The sequence below is a fragment of the Anomaloglossus baeobatrachus genome, chromosome 10 (assembly GCF_048569485.1).
Source record: "Anomaloglossus baeobatrachus isolate aAnoBae1 chromosome 10, aAnoBae1.hap1, whole genome shotgun sequence".
In the NCBI taxonomy this organism is placed as follows: Eukaryota; Metazoa; Chordata; class Amphibia; order Anura; family Aromobatidae; genus Anomaloglossus; species Anomaloglossus baeobatrachus.
The window spans coordinates 114,160,790-114,177,258 of record NC_134362.1 but is presented as its reverse complement, the minus strand read 5'-3'; the positions used below and the strand labels follow the sequence as shown (position 1 = coordinate 114,177,258).

The 16,469-nt window shown below is 43.6% G+C and overlaps 1 protein-coding gene across 1 annotated transcript in view; it reads right to left on the bottom strand.

The window, feature by feature from the left end:
* KIAA1549L (KIAA1549 like) overlaps positions 1 to 16,469 on the bottom strand; it is a 1,247,838-nt gene that overhangs the window by 717,003 nt on the left and 514,366 nt on the right.

The following is a 16,469-nucleotide window of genomic DNA, read 5'->3' as shown; positions in this document are numbered from 1 at the left end:
AACACTCAGTGTACCTAGTGGCATCCTAAACGTGGCTATTGGACTTTTGTCTAGTCACACTAGTGCAAAGACATTTGCAGCACGTCTGTCTGCATTGCACACTCCAACTCATTATAACTAAGCCATTACACTAGCAAACACTCAGTGTACCCAGTGGCATCCTAAACGTGGCTATTGGACTTTTGTCTAGTCACACTAGTGCAAAGACATTTGCAGCACGTCTGCCTGCATTGCACACTCCAACTCATTATAACTAAGCCATTATACTAGCAAACACTCAGTGTACCTAGTGGCATCCTAAACGTGGCTATTGGACTTTTGTCTAGTCTCACTAGTGCAAAGACTTTGCAGCACGTCTGCCTGCCTTGCACACTCCAACTCATTATAACTAAGCCATTATACTAGCAAACACTCAGTGTACCTAGTGGCATCCTAAACGTGGCTATTGGACTTTTGTCTAGTCCCACTAGTGCAAAGATATTTGCAGCACGTCTGCCTGCATTGCACACTCCAACTCAGAACTTAACCATTATACTAGCAAACACTCAGTGTACCTAGTGGCATCCTAAACGTGGCTATTGGACTCCAACTCTGCATTGCACACTCTAACTAAGCCATTATACTAGCAAACACTCAGTGTACCTAGTGGCATCCTAAACGTGGTTATTGGACTTTTGTCTAGTCCCACTAGTGCAAAGACATTTGCAGCACGTCTGCCTGCATTGCACACTCCAACTCATTATAACTAAGCCATTATACTAGCAAACACTCAGTGTACCTAGTGGCATCCTAAACGTGGCTATTGGACTTTTGTCTAGTCCCACTAGTGCAAAGATATTTGCAGCACGTCTGCCTGCATTGCACACTCCAACTCATAATTAAGCCATTATACTAGCAAACACTCAGTGTACCTAGTGGCATCCTAAACGTGGCTATTGGACTTTTGTCTAGTCCCACTAGTGCAAAGACATTTGCAGCATGTCTGCCTGCATTGCACACTCCAACTCATTATAACTAAGCCATTATACTAGCAAACACTCAGTGTACCTAGTGGCATCCTAAACGTGGCTATTGGACTTTTGTCCAGTCCCACTAGTGCAAAGATATTTGCAGCACGTCTGCCAGCATTGCACACTCCAACTCATAACTTAACCATTATACTAGCAAATACTCAGTGTACCTAGTGGCATCCTAAACGTGGCTATTGGACTTTTGTCTAGTCACACTTGTGCAAAGACATTTGCAGCACGTCTGCCTGCATTGCACACTCCAACTCATTATAACTAAGCCATTATACTAGCAAACACTCAGTGTACCTAGTGGCATCCTAAACGTGGCTATTGGACTTTTGACTAGTCCCACTACTGCAAAGACATTTGCAGCACGTCTGCCTGCATTGCACACTACAACTCATTATAACTAAGCCATTATACTAGCAAACACTCAGTGTACCTAGTGGCATCCTAAATGTGGCTATTGGACTTTTGTCTAGTCCCACTAGTGCCAAGTCATTTGCAGCACGTCTGCCTGCATTGCACACTCCAACTCATTATAACTAAGCCATTATACTAGCAAACACTCAGTGTACCTAGTGGCATCCTAAACGTGGCTATTGGACTTTTGTCTAGTCACACTAGTGCAAAGACATTTGCAGCACGTCTGTCTGCATTGCACACTCCAACTCATTATAACTAAGCCATTATACTAGCAAACACTCAGTGTACCTAGTGGCATCCTAAACGTGGCTATTGGACTTTTGTCTAGTCCCACTAGTGCAACGACATTTGCAGCACGTCTGCCTGCATTGCACACTCCAACTCATTATAACTAAGCCATTATACTAGCAAACACTCAGTGTACCTAGTGGCATCCTAAACGTGGCTATTGGACTTTTGTCTAGTCCCACTAGTGCAAAGATATTTGCAGCACGTCTGCCTGCATTGCACACTCCAACTCATAACTAAGCCATTATACTAGCAAACACTCAGTGTACCTAGTGGCATCCTAAACGTGGCTATTGGACTTTTTTCTAGTCCCACTACTGCAAAGACATTTGCAGCACGTCTGCCTGCATTGCACACTCCAACTCATTATAACTAAGCCATTATACTAGCAAACACTCAGTGTACCTAGTGGCATCCTAAATGTGGCTATTGGACTTTTGTCTAGTCACACTAGTGCAAAGACATTTGCAGCACGTCTGTCTGCATTGCACACTCCAACTCATTATAACTAATCCATTATACTAGCAAACACTTAGTGTACCTAGTGGCATCCTAAACGTGGCTATTGGACTTTTGTCTAGTCCCACTAGTGCAAAGATATTTGCAGCACGTCTGCCTGCATTGCACACTCCAACTCATAACTAAGCCATTATACTAGCAAACACTCAGTGTACCTAGTGGCATCCTAAACGTGGCTATTAGACTTTTGTCTAGTCCCACTAGTGCAAAGACATTTGCAGCACGTCTGCCTGCATTGCACACTCCAACTCATTATAACTAAGCCATTATACTAGCAAACACTCAGTGTACCTAGTGGCATCCTAAACGTGGCTATTGGACTTTTGTCTAGTCACACTAGTGCAAAGACATTTGCAGCACGTCTGTCTGCATTGCACACTCCAACTCATTATAACTAAGCCATTATACTAGCAAACACTCAGTGTACCTAGTGGCATCCTAAACGTGGCTATTGGACTTTTGTCTAGTCCCACTAGTGCAAAGATATTTGCAGCACGTCTGCCTGCATTGCACACTCCAACTCATAACTAAGCCATTATACTAGCAAACACTCAGTGTACCTAGTGGCATCCTAAACGTGGCTATTGGACTTTTGTCTAGTCCCAATAGTGCAAAGACATTTGCAGCACGTCTGCCTGCATTGCACACTCCAACTCATGATAACTAAGCCATTATGCTAGCAAACACTCAGTGTACCTAGTGGCATCCTAAACGTGGCTATTGGACTTTTGTCTAGTCCCACTAGTGCAAAGACATTTGCAGCACGTCTGCCTGCATTGCACACTCCAACTCATTATAACTAAGCCATTATACTAGCAAACACTCAGTGTACCTAGTGGCATCCTAAACGTGGCTATTGGACTTTTGTCTAGTCACACTAGTGCAAAGACATTTGCAGCACGTCTGTCTGCATTGCACACTCCAACTCATTATAACTAAGCCATTATACTAGCAAACACTCAGTGTACCTAGTGGCATCCTAAACGTGGCTATTGGACTTTTGTCTAGTCTCACTAGTGCAAAGACTTTGCAGCACGTCTGCCTGCCTTGCACACTCCAACTCATTATAACTAAGCCATTATACTAGCAAACACTCAGTGTACCTAGTGGCATCCTAAACGTGGCTATTGGACTTTTGTCTAGTCCCACTAGTGCAAAGATATTTGCAGCACGTCTGCCTGCATTGCACACTCCAACTCAGAACTTAACCATTATACTAGCAAACACTCAGTGTACCTAGTGGCATCCTAAACGTGGCTATTGGACTCCAACTCTGCATTGCACACTCTAACTAAGCCATTATACTAGCAAACACTCAGTGTACCTAGTGGCATCCTAAACGTGGTTATTGGACTTTTGTCTAGTCCCACTAGTGCAAAGACATTTGCAGCACGTCTGCCTGCATTGCACACTCCAACTCATTATAACTAAGCCATTATACTAGCAAACACTCAGTGTACCTAGTGGCATCCTAAACGTGGCTATTGGACTTTTGTCTAGTCACACTTGTGCAAAGACATTTGCAGCACGTCTGCCTGCATTGCACACTCCAACTCATTATAACTAAGCCATTATACTAGCAAATACTCAGTGTACCTAGTGGCATCCTAAACGTGGCTATTGGACTTTTGACTAGTCCCACTACTGCAAAGACATTTGCAGCACGTCTGCCTGCATTGCACACTCCAACTCATTATAACTAAGCCATTATACTAGCAAACACTCAGTGTACCTAGTGGCATCCTAAATGTGGCTATTGGACTTTTGTCTAGTCCCACTAGTGCCAAGTCATTTGCAGCACGTCTGCCTGCATTGCACACTCCAACTCATTATAACTAAGCCATTATACTAGCAAACACTCAGTGTACCTAGTGGCATCCTAAACGTGGCTATTGGACTTTTGTCTAGTCACACTAGTGCAAAGACATTTGCAGCACGTCTGTCTGCATTGCACACTCCAACTCATTATAACTAAGCCATTATACTAGCAAACACTCAGTGTACCTAGTGGCATCCTAAACGTGGCTTTTGGACTTTTGTCTAGTCCCACTAGTGCAACGACATTTGCAGCACGTCTGCCTGCATTGCACACTCCAACTCATTATAACTAAGCCATTATACTAGCAAACACTCAGTGTACCTAGTGGCATCCTAAACGTGGCTATTGGACTTTTGTCTAGTCCCACTAGTGCAAAGATATTTGCAGCACGTCTGCCTGCATTGCACACTCCAACTCATAACTAAGCCATTATACTAGCAAACACTCAGTGTACCTAGTGGCATCCTAAACGTGGCTATTGGACTTTTTTCTAGTCCCACTACTGCAAAGACATTTGCAGCACGTCTGCCTGCATTGCACACTCCAACTCATTATAACTAAGCCATTATACTAGCAAACACTCAGTGTACCTAGTGGCATCCTAAACGTGGCTATTGGACTTTTGTCTAGTCACACTAGTGCAAAGACATTTGCAGCACGTCTGTCTGCATTGCACACTCCAACTCATTATAACTAATCCATTATACTAGCAAACACTTAGTGTACCTAGTGGCATCCTAAACGTGGCTATTGGACTTTTGTCTAGTCTCACTAGTGCAAAGACTTTGCAGCACGTCTGCCTGCCTTGCACACTCCAACTCATTATAACTAAGCCATTATACTAGCAAACACTCAGTGTACCTAGTGGCATCCTAAACGTGGCTATTGGACTCCAACTCTGCATTGCACACTCTAACTAAGCCATTATACTAGCAAACACTCAGTGTACCTAGTGGCATCCTAAACGTGGTTATTGGACTTTTGTCTAGTCCCACTAGTGCAAAGACATTTGCAGCACGTCTGCCTGCATTGCACACTCCAACTCATTATAACTAAGCCATTATACTAGCAAACACTCAGTGTACCTAGTGGCATCCTAAACGTGGCTATTGGACTTTTGTCTAGTCCCACTAGTGCAAAGATATTTGCAGCACGTCTGCCTGCATTGCACACTCCAACTCATTATAACTAAGCCATTATACTAGCAAACACTCAGTGTACCTAGTGGCATCCTAAACGTGGCTATTGGACTTTTGTCTAGTCCCACTAGTGCAAAGATATTTGTAGCACGTCTGCCTGCATTGCACACTCCAACTCATAACTTAACCATTATACTAGCAAATACTCAGTGTACCTAGTGGCATCCTAAACGTGGCTATTGGACTTTTGTCTAGTCACACTTGTGCAAAGACATTTGCAGCACGTCTGCCTGCATTGCACACTCCAACTCATTATAACTAAGCCATTATACTAGCAAACACTCAGTGTACCTAGTGGCATCCTAAACGTGGCTATTGGACTTTTGACTAGTCCCACTACTGCAAAGACATTTGCAGCACGTCTGCCTGCATTGCACACTACAACTCATTATAACTAAGCCATTATACTAGCAAACACTCAGTGTACCTAGTGGCATCCTAAATGTGGCTATTGGACTTTTGTCTAGTCCCACTAGTGCCAAGTCATTTGCAGCACGTCTGCCTGCATTGCACACTCCAACTCATTATAACTAAGCCATTATACTAGCAAACACTCAGTGTACCTAGTGGCATCCTAAACGTGGCTATTGGACTTTTGTCTAGTCACACTAGTGCAAAGACATTTGCAGCACGTCTGTCTGCATTGCACACTCCAACTCATTATAACTAAGCCATTATACTAGCAAACACTCAGTGTACCTAGTGGCATCCTAAACGTGGCTTTTGGACTTTTGTCTAGTCCCACTAGTGCAACGACATTTGCAGCACGTCTGCCTGCATTGCACACTCCAACTCATTATAACTAAGCCATTATACTAGCAAACACTCAGTGTACCTAGTGGCATCCTAAACGTGGCTATTGGACTTTTGTCTAGTCCCACTAGTGCAAAGATATTTGCAGCACGTCTGCCTGCATTGCACACTCCAACTCATAACTAAGCCATTATACTAGCAAACACTCAGTGTACCTAGTGGCATCCTAAACGTGGCTATTGGACTTTTTTCTAGTCCCACTACTGCAAAGACATTTGCAGCACGTCTGCCTGCATTGCACACTCCAACTCATTATAACTAAGCCATTATACTAGCAAACACTCAGTGTACCTAGTGGCATCCTAAACGTGGCTATTGGACTTTTGTCTAGTCACACTAGTGCAAAGACATTTGCAGCACGTCTGTCTGCATTGCACACTCCAACTCATTATAACTAATCCATTATACTAGCAAACACTTAGTGTACCTAGTGGCATCCTAAACGTGGCTATTGGACTTTTGTCTAGTCTCACTAGTGCAAAGACTTTGCAGCACGTCTGCCTGCCTTGCACACTCCAACTCATTATAACTAAGCCATTATACTAGCAAACACTCAGTGTACCTAGTGGCATCCTAAACGTGGCTATTGGACTCCAACTCTGCATTGCACACTCTAACTAAGCCATTATACTAGCAAACACTCAGTGTACCTAGTGGCATCCTAAACGTGGTTATTGGACTTTTGTCTAGTCCCACTAGTGCAAAGACATTTGCAGCACGTCTGCCTGCATTGCACACTCCAACTCATTATAACTAAGCCATTATACTAGCAAACACTCAGTGTACCTAGTGGCATCCTAAACGTGGCTATTGGACTTTTGTCTAGTCCCACTAGTGCAAAGATATTTGCAGCACGTCTGCCTGCATTGCACACTCCAACTCATTATAACTAAGCCATTATACTAGCAAACACTCAGTGTACCTAGTGGCATCCTAAACGTGGCTATTGGACTTTTGTCTAGTCCCACTAGTGCAAAGATATTTGTAGCACGTCTGCCTGCATTGCACACTCCAACTCATAACTTAACCATTATACTAGCAAATACTCAGTGTACCTAGTGGCATCCTAAACGTGGCTATTGGACTTTTGTCTAGTCACACTTGTGCAAAGACATTTGCAGCACGTCTGCCTGCATTGCACACTCCAACTCATTATAACTAAGCCATTATACTAGCAAACACTCAGTGTACCTAGTGGCATCCTAAACGTGGCTATTGGACTTTTGACTAGTCCCACTACTGCAAAGACATTTGCAGCACGTCTGCCTGCATTGCACACTACAACTCATTATAACTAAGCCATTATACTAGCAAACACTCAGTGTACCTAGTGGCATCCTAAATGTGGCTATTGGACTTTTGTCTAGTCCCACTAGTGCCAAGTCATTTGCAGCACGTCTGCCTGCATTGCACACTCCAACTCATTATAACTAAGCCATTATACTAGCAAACACTCAGTGTACCTAGTGGCATCCTAAACGTGGCTATTGGACTTTTGTCTAGTCCCACTAGTGCAACGACATTTGCAGCACGTCTGCCTGCATTGCACACTCCAACTCATTATAACTAAGCCATTATACTAGCAAACACTCAGTGTACCTAGTGGCATCCTAAATGTGGCTATTGGACATTTGTCTAGTCCCACTAGTGCAAAGATATTTGCAGCACGTCTGCCTGCATTGCACACTCCAACTCATAACTAAGCCATTATACTAGCAAACACTCAGTGTACCTAGTGGCATCCTAAACGTGGCTATTGGACTTTTTTCTAGTCCCACTACTGCAAAGACATTTGCAGCACGTCTGCCTGCATTGCACACTCCAACTCATTATAACTAAGCCATTATACTAGCAAACACTCAGTGTACCTAGTGGCATCCTAAATGTGGCTATTGGACTTTTGTCTAGTCACTAGTGCAAAGACATTTGCAGCACGTCTGTCTGCATTGCACACTCCAACTCATTATAACTAATCCATTATACTAGCAAACACTTAGTGTACCTAGTGGCATCCTAAACGTGGCTATTGGACTTTTGTCTAGTCCCACTAGTGCAAAGATATTTGCAGCACGTCTGCCTGCATTGCACACTCCAACTCATAACTAAGCCATTATACTAGCAAACACTCAGTGTACCTAGTGGCATCCTAAACGTGGCTATTAGACTTTTGTCTAGTCCCACTAGTGCAAAGACATTTGCAGCACGTCTGCCTGCATTGCACACTCCAACTCATTATAACTAAGCCATTATACTAGCAAACACTCAGTGTACCTAGTGGCATCCTAAACGTGGCTATTGGACTTTTGTCTAGTCACACTAGTGCAAAGACATTTGCAGCACGTCTGTCTGCATTGCACACTCCAACTCATTATAACTAAGCCATAATACTAGCAAACACTCAGTGTACCTAGTGGCATCCTAAACGTGGCTATTGGACTTTTGTCTAGTACCACTAGTGCAAAGATATTTGCAGCACGTCTGCCTGCATTGCACACTCCAACTCATAACTAAGCCATTATACTAGCAAACACTCAGTGTACCTAGTGGCATCCTAAACGTGGCTATTGGACTTTTGTCTAGTCCCAATAGTGCAAAGACATTTGCAGCACGTCTGCCTGCATTGCACACTCCAACTCATTATAACTAAGCCATTATGCTAGCAAACACTCAGTTTACCTAGTGGCATCCTAAACGTGGCTATTGGACTTTTGTCTAGTCCCACTAGTGCAAAGACATTTGCAGCACGTCTGCCTGCATTGCACACTCCAACTCATTATAACTAAGCCATTATACTAGCAAACACTCAGTGTACCTAGTGGCATCCTAAACGTGGCTATTGGACTTTTGTCTAGTCACACTAGTGCAAAGACATTTGCAGCACGTCTGTCTGCATTGCACACTCCAACTCATTATAACTAAGCCATTACACTAGCAAACACTCAGTGTACCCAGTGGCATCCTAAACGTGGCTATTGGACTTTTGTCTAGTCACACTAGTGCAAAGACATTTGCAGCACGTCTGCCTGCATTGCACACTCCAACTCATTATAACTAAGCCATTATACTAGCAAACACTCAGTGTACCTAGTGGCATCCTAAACGTGGCTATTGGACTTTTGTCTAGTCTCACTAGTGCAAAGACTTTGCAGCACGTCTGCCTGCCTTGCACACTCCAACTCATTATAACTAAGCCATTATACTAGCAAACACTCAGTGTACCTAGTGGCATCCTAAACGTGGCTATTGGACTTTTGTCTAGTCCCACTAGTGCAAAGATATTTGCAGCACGTCTGCCTGCATTGCACACTCCAACTCAGAACTTAACCATTATACTAGCAAACACTCAGTGTACCTAGTGGCATCCTAAACGTGGCTATTGGACTCCAACTCTGCATTGCACACTCTAACTAAGCCATTATACTAGCAAACACTCAGTGTACCTAGTGGCATCCTAAACGTGGCTATTGGACTTTTGACTAGTCCCACTACTGCAAAGACATTTGCAGCACGTCTGCCTGCATTGCACACTCCAACTAATTATAACTAAGCCATTATACTAGCAAACACTCAGTGTACCTAGTGGCATCCTAAATGTGGCTATTGGACTTTTGTCTAGTCCCACTAGTGCCAAGTCATTTGCAGCACGTCTGCCTGCATTGCACACTCCAACTCAGAACTTAACCATTATACTAGCAAACACTCAGTGTACCTAGTGGCATCCTAAACGTGGCTATTGGACTTTTGTCTAGTCACACTAGTGCAAAGACATTTGCAGCACGTCTGTCTGCATTGCACACTCCAACTCATTATAACTAAGCCATTATACTAGCAAACACTCAGTGTACCTAGTGGCATCCTAAACGTGGCTATTGGACTTTTGTCTAGTCCCACTAGTGCAAAGATATTTGCAGCACGTCTGCCTGCATTGCACACTCCAACTCATAACTAAGCCATTATACTAGCAAACACTCAGTGTACCTAGTGGCATCCTAAACGTGGCTATTGGACTTTTTTCTAGTCCCACTACTGCAAAGACATTTGCAGCACGTCTGCCTGCATTGCACACTCCAACTCATTATAACTAAGCCATTATACTAGCAAACACTCAGTGTACCTAGTGGCATCCTAAACGTGGCTATTGGACTTTTGTCTAGTCACACTAGTGCAAAGACATTTGCAGCACGTCTGTCTGCATTGCACACTCCAACTCATTATAACTAATCCATTATACTAGCAAACACTTAGTGTACCTAGTGGCATCCTAAACGTGGCTATTGGACTTTTGTCTAGTCTCACTAGTGCAAAGACTTTGCAGCACGTCTGCCTGCCTTGCACACTCCAACTCATTATAACTAAGCCATTATACTAGCAAACACTCAGTGTACCTAGTGGCATCCTAAACGTGGCTATTGGACTTTTGTCTAGTCCCACTAGTGCAAAGATATTTGCAGCACGTCTGCCTGCATTGCACACTCCAACTCAGAACTTAACCATTATACTAGCAAACACTCAGTGTACCTAGTGGCATCCTAAACGTGGCTATTGGACTCCAACTCTGCATTGCACACTCTAACTAAGCCATTATACTAGCAAACACTCAGTGTACCTAGTGGCATCCTAAACGTGGTTATTGGACTTTTGTCTAGTCCCACTAGTGCAAAGACATTTGCAGCACGTCTGCCTGCATTGCACACTCCAACTCATTATAACTAAGCCATTATACTAGCAAACACTCAGTGTACCTAGTGGCATCCTAAACGTGGCTATTGGACTTTTGTCTAGTCTCACTAGTGCAAAGACTTTGCAGCACGTCTGCCTGCCTTGCACACTCTAACTCATTATAACTAAGCCATTATACTAGCAAACACTCAGTGTACCTAGTGGCATCCTAAACGTGGCTATTGGACTTTTGTCTAGTCCCACTAGTGCAAAGATATTTGCAGCACGTCTGCCTGCATTGCACACTCCAACTCAGAACTTAACCATTATACTAGCAAACACTCAGTGTACCTAGTGGCATCCTAAACGTGGCTATTGGACTCCAACTCTGCATTGCACACTCTAACTAAGCCATTATACTAGCAAACACTCAGTGTACCTAGTGGCATCCTAAACGTGGCTATTGGACTTTTGTCTAGTCCCACTAGTGCAAAGATATTTGCAGCACGTCTGCCTGCATTGCACACTCCAACTCATAACTAAGCCATTATACTAGCAAACACTCAGTGTACCTAGTGGCATCCTAAACGTGGCTATTGGACTTTTGTCTAGTCCCAATAGTGCAAAGACATTTGCAGCACGTCTGCCTGCATTGCACACTCCAACTCATTATAACTAAGCCATTATGCTAGCAAACACTCAGTGTACCTAGTGGCATCCTAAACGTGGCTATTGGACTTTTGTCTAGTCCCACTAGTGCAAAGACATTTGCAGCACGTCTGCCTGCATTGCACACTCCAACTCATTATAACTAAGCCATTATACTAGCAAACACTCAGTGTACCTAGTGGCATCCTAAACGTGGCTATTGGACTTTTGTCTAGTCACACTAGTGCAAAGACATTTGCAGCACGTCTGTCTGCATTGCACACTCCAACTCATTATAACTAAGCCATTACACTAGCAAACACTCAGTGTACCCAGTGGCATCCTAAACGTGGCTATTGGACTTTTGTCTAGTCACACTAGTGCAAAGACATTTGCAGCACGTCTGCCTGCATTGCACACTCCAACTCATTATAACTAAGCCATTATACTAGCAAACACTCAGTGTACCTAGTGGCATCCTAAACGTGGCTATTGGACTTTTGTCTAGTCTCACTAGTGCAAAGACTTTGCAGCACGTCTGCCTGCCTTGCACACTCCAACTCATTATAACTAAGCCATTATACTAGCAAACACTCAGTGTACCTAGTGGCATCCTAAACGTGGCTATTGGACTTTTGTCTAGTCCCACTAGTGCAAAGATATTTGCAGCACGTCTGCCTGCATTGCACACTCCAACTCAGAACTTAACCATTATACTAGCAAACACTCAGTGTACCTAGTGGCATCCTAAACGTGGCTATTGGACTCCAACTCTGCATTGCACACTCTAACTAAGCCATTATACTAGCAAACACTCAGTGTACCTAGTGGCATCCTAAACGTGGTTATTGGACTTTTGTCTAGTCCCACTAGTGCAAAGACATTTGCAGCACGTCTGCCTGCATTGCACACTCCAACTCATTATAACTAAGCCATTATACTAGCAAACACTCAGTGTACCTAGTGGCATCCTAAACGTGGCTATTGGACTTTTGACTAGTCCCACTACTGCAAAGACATTTGCAGCACGTCTGCCTGCATTGCACACTCCAACTCATTATAACTAAGCCATTATACTAGCAAACACTCAGTGTACCTAGTGGCATCCTAAATGTGGCTATTGGACTTTTGTCTAGTCCCACTAGTGCCAAGTCATTTGCAGCACGTCTGCCTGCATTGCACACTCCAACTCATTATAACTAAGCCATTATACTAGCAAACACTCAGTGTACCTAGTGGCATCCTAAACGTGGCTATTGGACTTTTGTCTAGTCACACTAGTGCAAAGACATTTGCAGCACGTCTGTCTGCATTGCACACTCCAACTCATTATAACTAAGCCATTTTACTAGCAAACACTCAGTGTACCTAGTGGCATCCTAAACGTGGCTATTGGACTTTTGTCTAGTCCCACTAGTGCAACGACATTTGCAGCACGTCTGCCTGCATTGCACACTCCAACTCATTATAACTAAGCCATTATACTAGCAAACACTCAGTGTACCTAGTGGCATCCTAAACGTGGCTATTGGACTTTTGTCTAGTCCCACTAGTGCAAAGATATTTGCAGCACGTCTGCCTGCATTGCACACTCCAACTCATAACTAAGCCATTATACTAGCAAACACTCAGTGTACCTAGTGGCATCCTAAACGTGGCTATTGGACTTTTTTCTAGTCCCACTACTGCAAAGACATTTGCAGCACGTCTGCCTGCATTGCACACTCCAACTCATTATAACTAAGCCATTATACTAGCAAACACTCAGTGTACCTAGTGGCATCCTAAACGTGGCTATTGGACTTTTGTCTAGTCACACTAGTGCAAAGACATTTGCAGCACGTCTGTCTGCATTGCACACTCCAACTCATTATAACTAATCCATTATACTAGCAAACACTTAGTGTACCTAGTGGCATCCTAAACGTGGCTATTGGACTTTTGTCTAGTCCCACTAGTGCAAAGATATTTGCAGCACGTCTGCCTGCATTGCACACTCCAACTCATAACTAAGCCATTATACTAGCAAACACTCAGTGTACCTAGTGGCATCCTAAACGTGGCTATTAGACTTTTGTCTAGTCCCACTAGTGCAAAGACATTTGCAGCACGTCTGCCTGCATTGCACACTCCAACTCATTATAACTAAGCCATTATACTAGCAAACACTCAGTGTACCTAGTGGCATCCTAAACGTGGCTATTGGACTTTTGTCTAGTCACACTAGTGCAAAGACATTTGCAGCACGTCTGTCTGCATTGCACACTCCAACTCATTATAACTAAGCCATTATACTAGCAAACACTCAGTGTACCTAGTGGCATCCTAAACGTGGCTATTGGACTTTTGTCTAGTCCCACTAGTGCAAAGATATTTGCAGTACGTCTGCCTGCATTGCACACTCCAACTCATAACTAAGCCATTATACTAGCAAACACTCAGTGTACCTAGTGGCATCCTAAACGTGGCTATTGGACTTTTGTCTAGTCCCAATAGTGCAAAGACATTTGCAGCACGTCTGCCTGCATTGCACACTCCAACTCATTATAACTAAGCCATTATACTAGCAAACACTCAGTGTACCCAGTGGCATCCTAAACGTGGCTATTTGACTTTTGTCTAGTCACACTAGTGCAAAGACATTTGCAGCACGTCTGCCTGCATTGCACACTCCAACTCATTATAACTAAGCCATTATACTAGCAAACACTCAGTGTACCTAGTGGCATCCTAAACGTGGCTATTGGACTTATGTCTAGTCTCACTAGTGCAAAGACTTTGCAGCACGTCTGCCTGCCTTGCACACTCCAACTCATTATAACTAAGCCATTATACTAGCAAACACTCAGTGTACCTAGTGGCATCCTAAACGTGGCTATTGGACTTTTGTCTAGTCCCAGTAGTGCAAAGATATTTGCAGCACGTCTGCCTGCATTGCACACTCCAACTCATTATAACTAAGCCATTATACTAGCAAACACTCAGTGTACCTAGTGGCATCCTAAACGTGGCTATTGGACTTTTGTCTAGTTACACTAGTGCAAAGACATTTGCAGCACGTCTGCCTGCATTGCACACTCCAACTCATTATAACTAAGCCATTATACTAGCAAACACTCAATGTACCTAGTGGCATCCTAAACATGGCTATTGGACTTTTGTCTAGTCCCACTAGTGCAAAGATATTTGCAGCAAGTCTGCCTGCATTGCACACTCCAACTCATAACTAAGCCATTATACTAGCAAACACTCAGTGTACCTAGTGGCATCCTAAACGTGGCTATTGGACTTTTGTCTAGTCCCACTAGTGCAAAGATATTTGCAGCACGTGTGCCTGCATTGCACACTCCAACTCATTATAACTAAGCCATTATACTAGCAAACACTCAGTGTACCTAGTGGCATCCTAAACGTGGCTATTGGACTTTTGTCTAGTCACACTAGTGCAAAGACATTTGCAGCACGTCTGTCTGCATTGCACACTCCAACTCATTATAACTAAGCCATTATACTAGCAAACACTCAGTGTACCTAGTGGCATCCTAAATGTGGCTATTGGACTTTTGTCTAGTCCCACTAGTTCAAAGATATTTGCAGCACGTCTGCCTGCATTGCACACTCCAACTCATAACTAAGCCATTATACTAGCAAACACTCAGTGTACCTAGTGGCATCCTAAACGTGGCTATTGGACTTTTGTCTAGTCCCACTAGTGCAAAGACATTTGCAGCACGTCTGCCTGCATTGCACACTCCAACTCATTATAACTAAGCCATTATACTAGCAAACACTCAGTGTACCTAGTGGCATCCTAAACGTGGCTATTGGACTTTTGTCTAGTCACACTAGTGCAAAGATATTTGCAGCACGTCTGTCTGCATTGCACACTCCAACTCATTATAACTAAGCCATTATACTAGCAAACACTCAGTGTGCCTAGTGGCATCCTAAACGTGGCTATTGGACTTTTGTCTACTCCCACTAGTGCAAAGATATTTGCAGCACGTCTGCCTGCATTGCACACTCCAACTCATAACTAAGCCATTATACTAGCAAACACTCAGTGTACCTAGTGGCATCCTAAACGTGGCTATTGGACTTTTGTCTAGTCCCACTAGTGCAAAGACATTTGCAGCACGTCTGCCTGCATTGCACACTCCAACTCATTATAACTAAGCCATTATACTAGCAAACACTCAGTGTACCTAGTGGCATCCTAAACGTGGCTATTGGACTTTTGTCTAGTCCCACTAGTGCAAAGATATTTGCAGCACGTCTGCCTGCATTGCACACTCCAACTTATAACTAAGCCATTATACTAGCAAACACTCAGTGTACCTAGTGGCATCCTAAACGTGGCTATTGGACTTTTGTCTAGTCACACTAGTGCAAAGACATTTGCAGCACGTCTGTCTGCATTGCACACTCCAACTCATTATAACTAAGCCATTATACTAGCAAACACTCAGTGTACCTAGTGGCATCCTAAACGTGGCTATTGGACTTTTGTCTAGTCCCACTAGTGCAAAGACATTTGCAGCACGTCTGCCTGTATTGCACACTCCAACTCATTATAACTAAGCCATTATACTAGCAAACACTCAGTGTACCTAGTGGCATCCTAAACGTGGCTATTGGACTTTTGTCTAGTCCCACTAGTGCAAAGTCATTTGCAGCACGTCTGCCTGCATTGCACACTCCAATTCATAATTACTAATCTATTATACTAGCAATTTATGCTGCCAGTTTAAGGGCCGTAGTTGCATTGTCAGGGATATTTATTCTTTATTATTCTGCTGTTAATAAAGCTAGACCACCGCTGCACTCTACACCACCTCTCAATTTTTACTACCACATTTTCAGTGCACAATCTTGTCGCAATCAACATGAGTGGCCAAATGACAGATGCTGGTGGAAAGGGGAAGAGGCGTGGTGGAAAAGGAAAAAAAGGTTTTGTCCGTGGGGAAGGTGGCAAAGCTCCATTATCATCTGCTGAAGATAGACCATCTACCAGCAAAAGTAAGATGTCTACTACTTTCCGTGGACAATCCGATGTGCTCCCTTTTTTACGGACACGAACAACAGGAA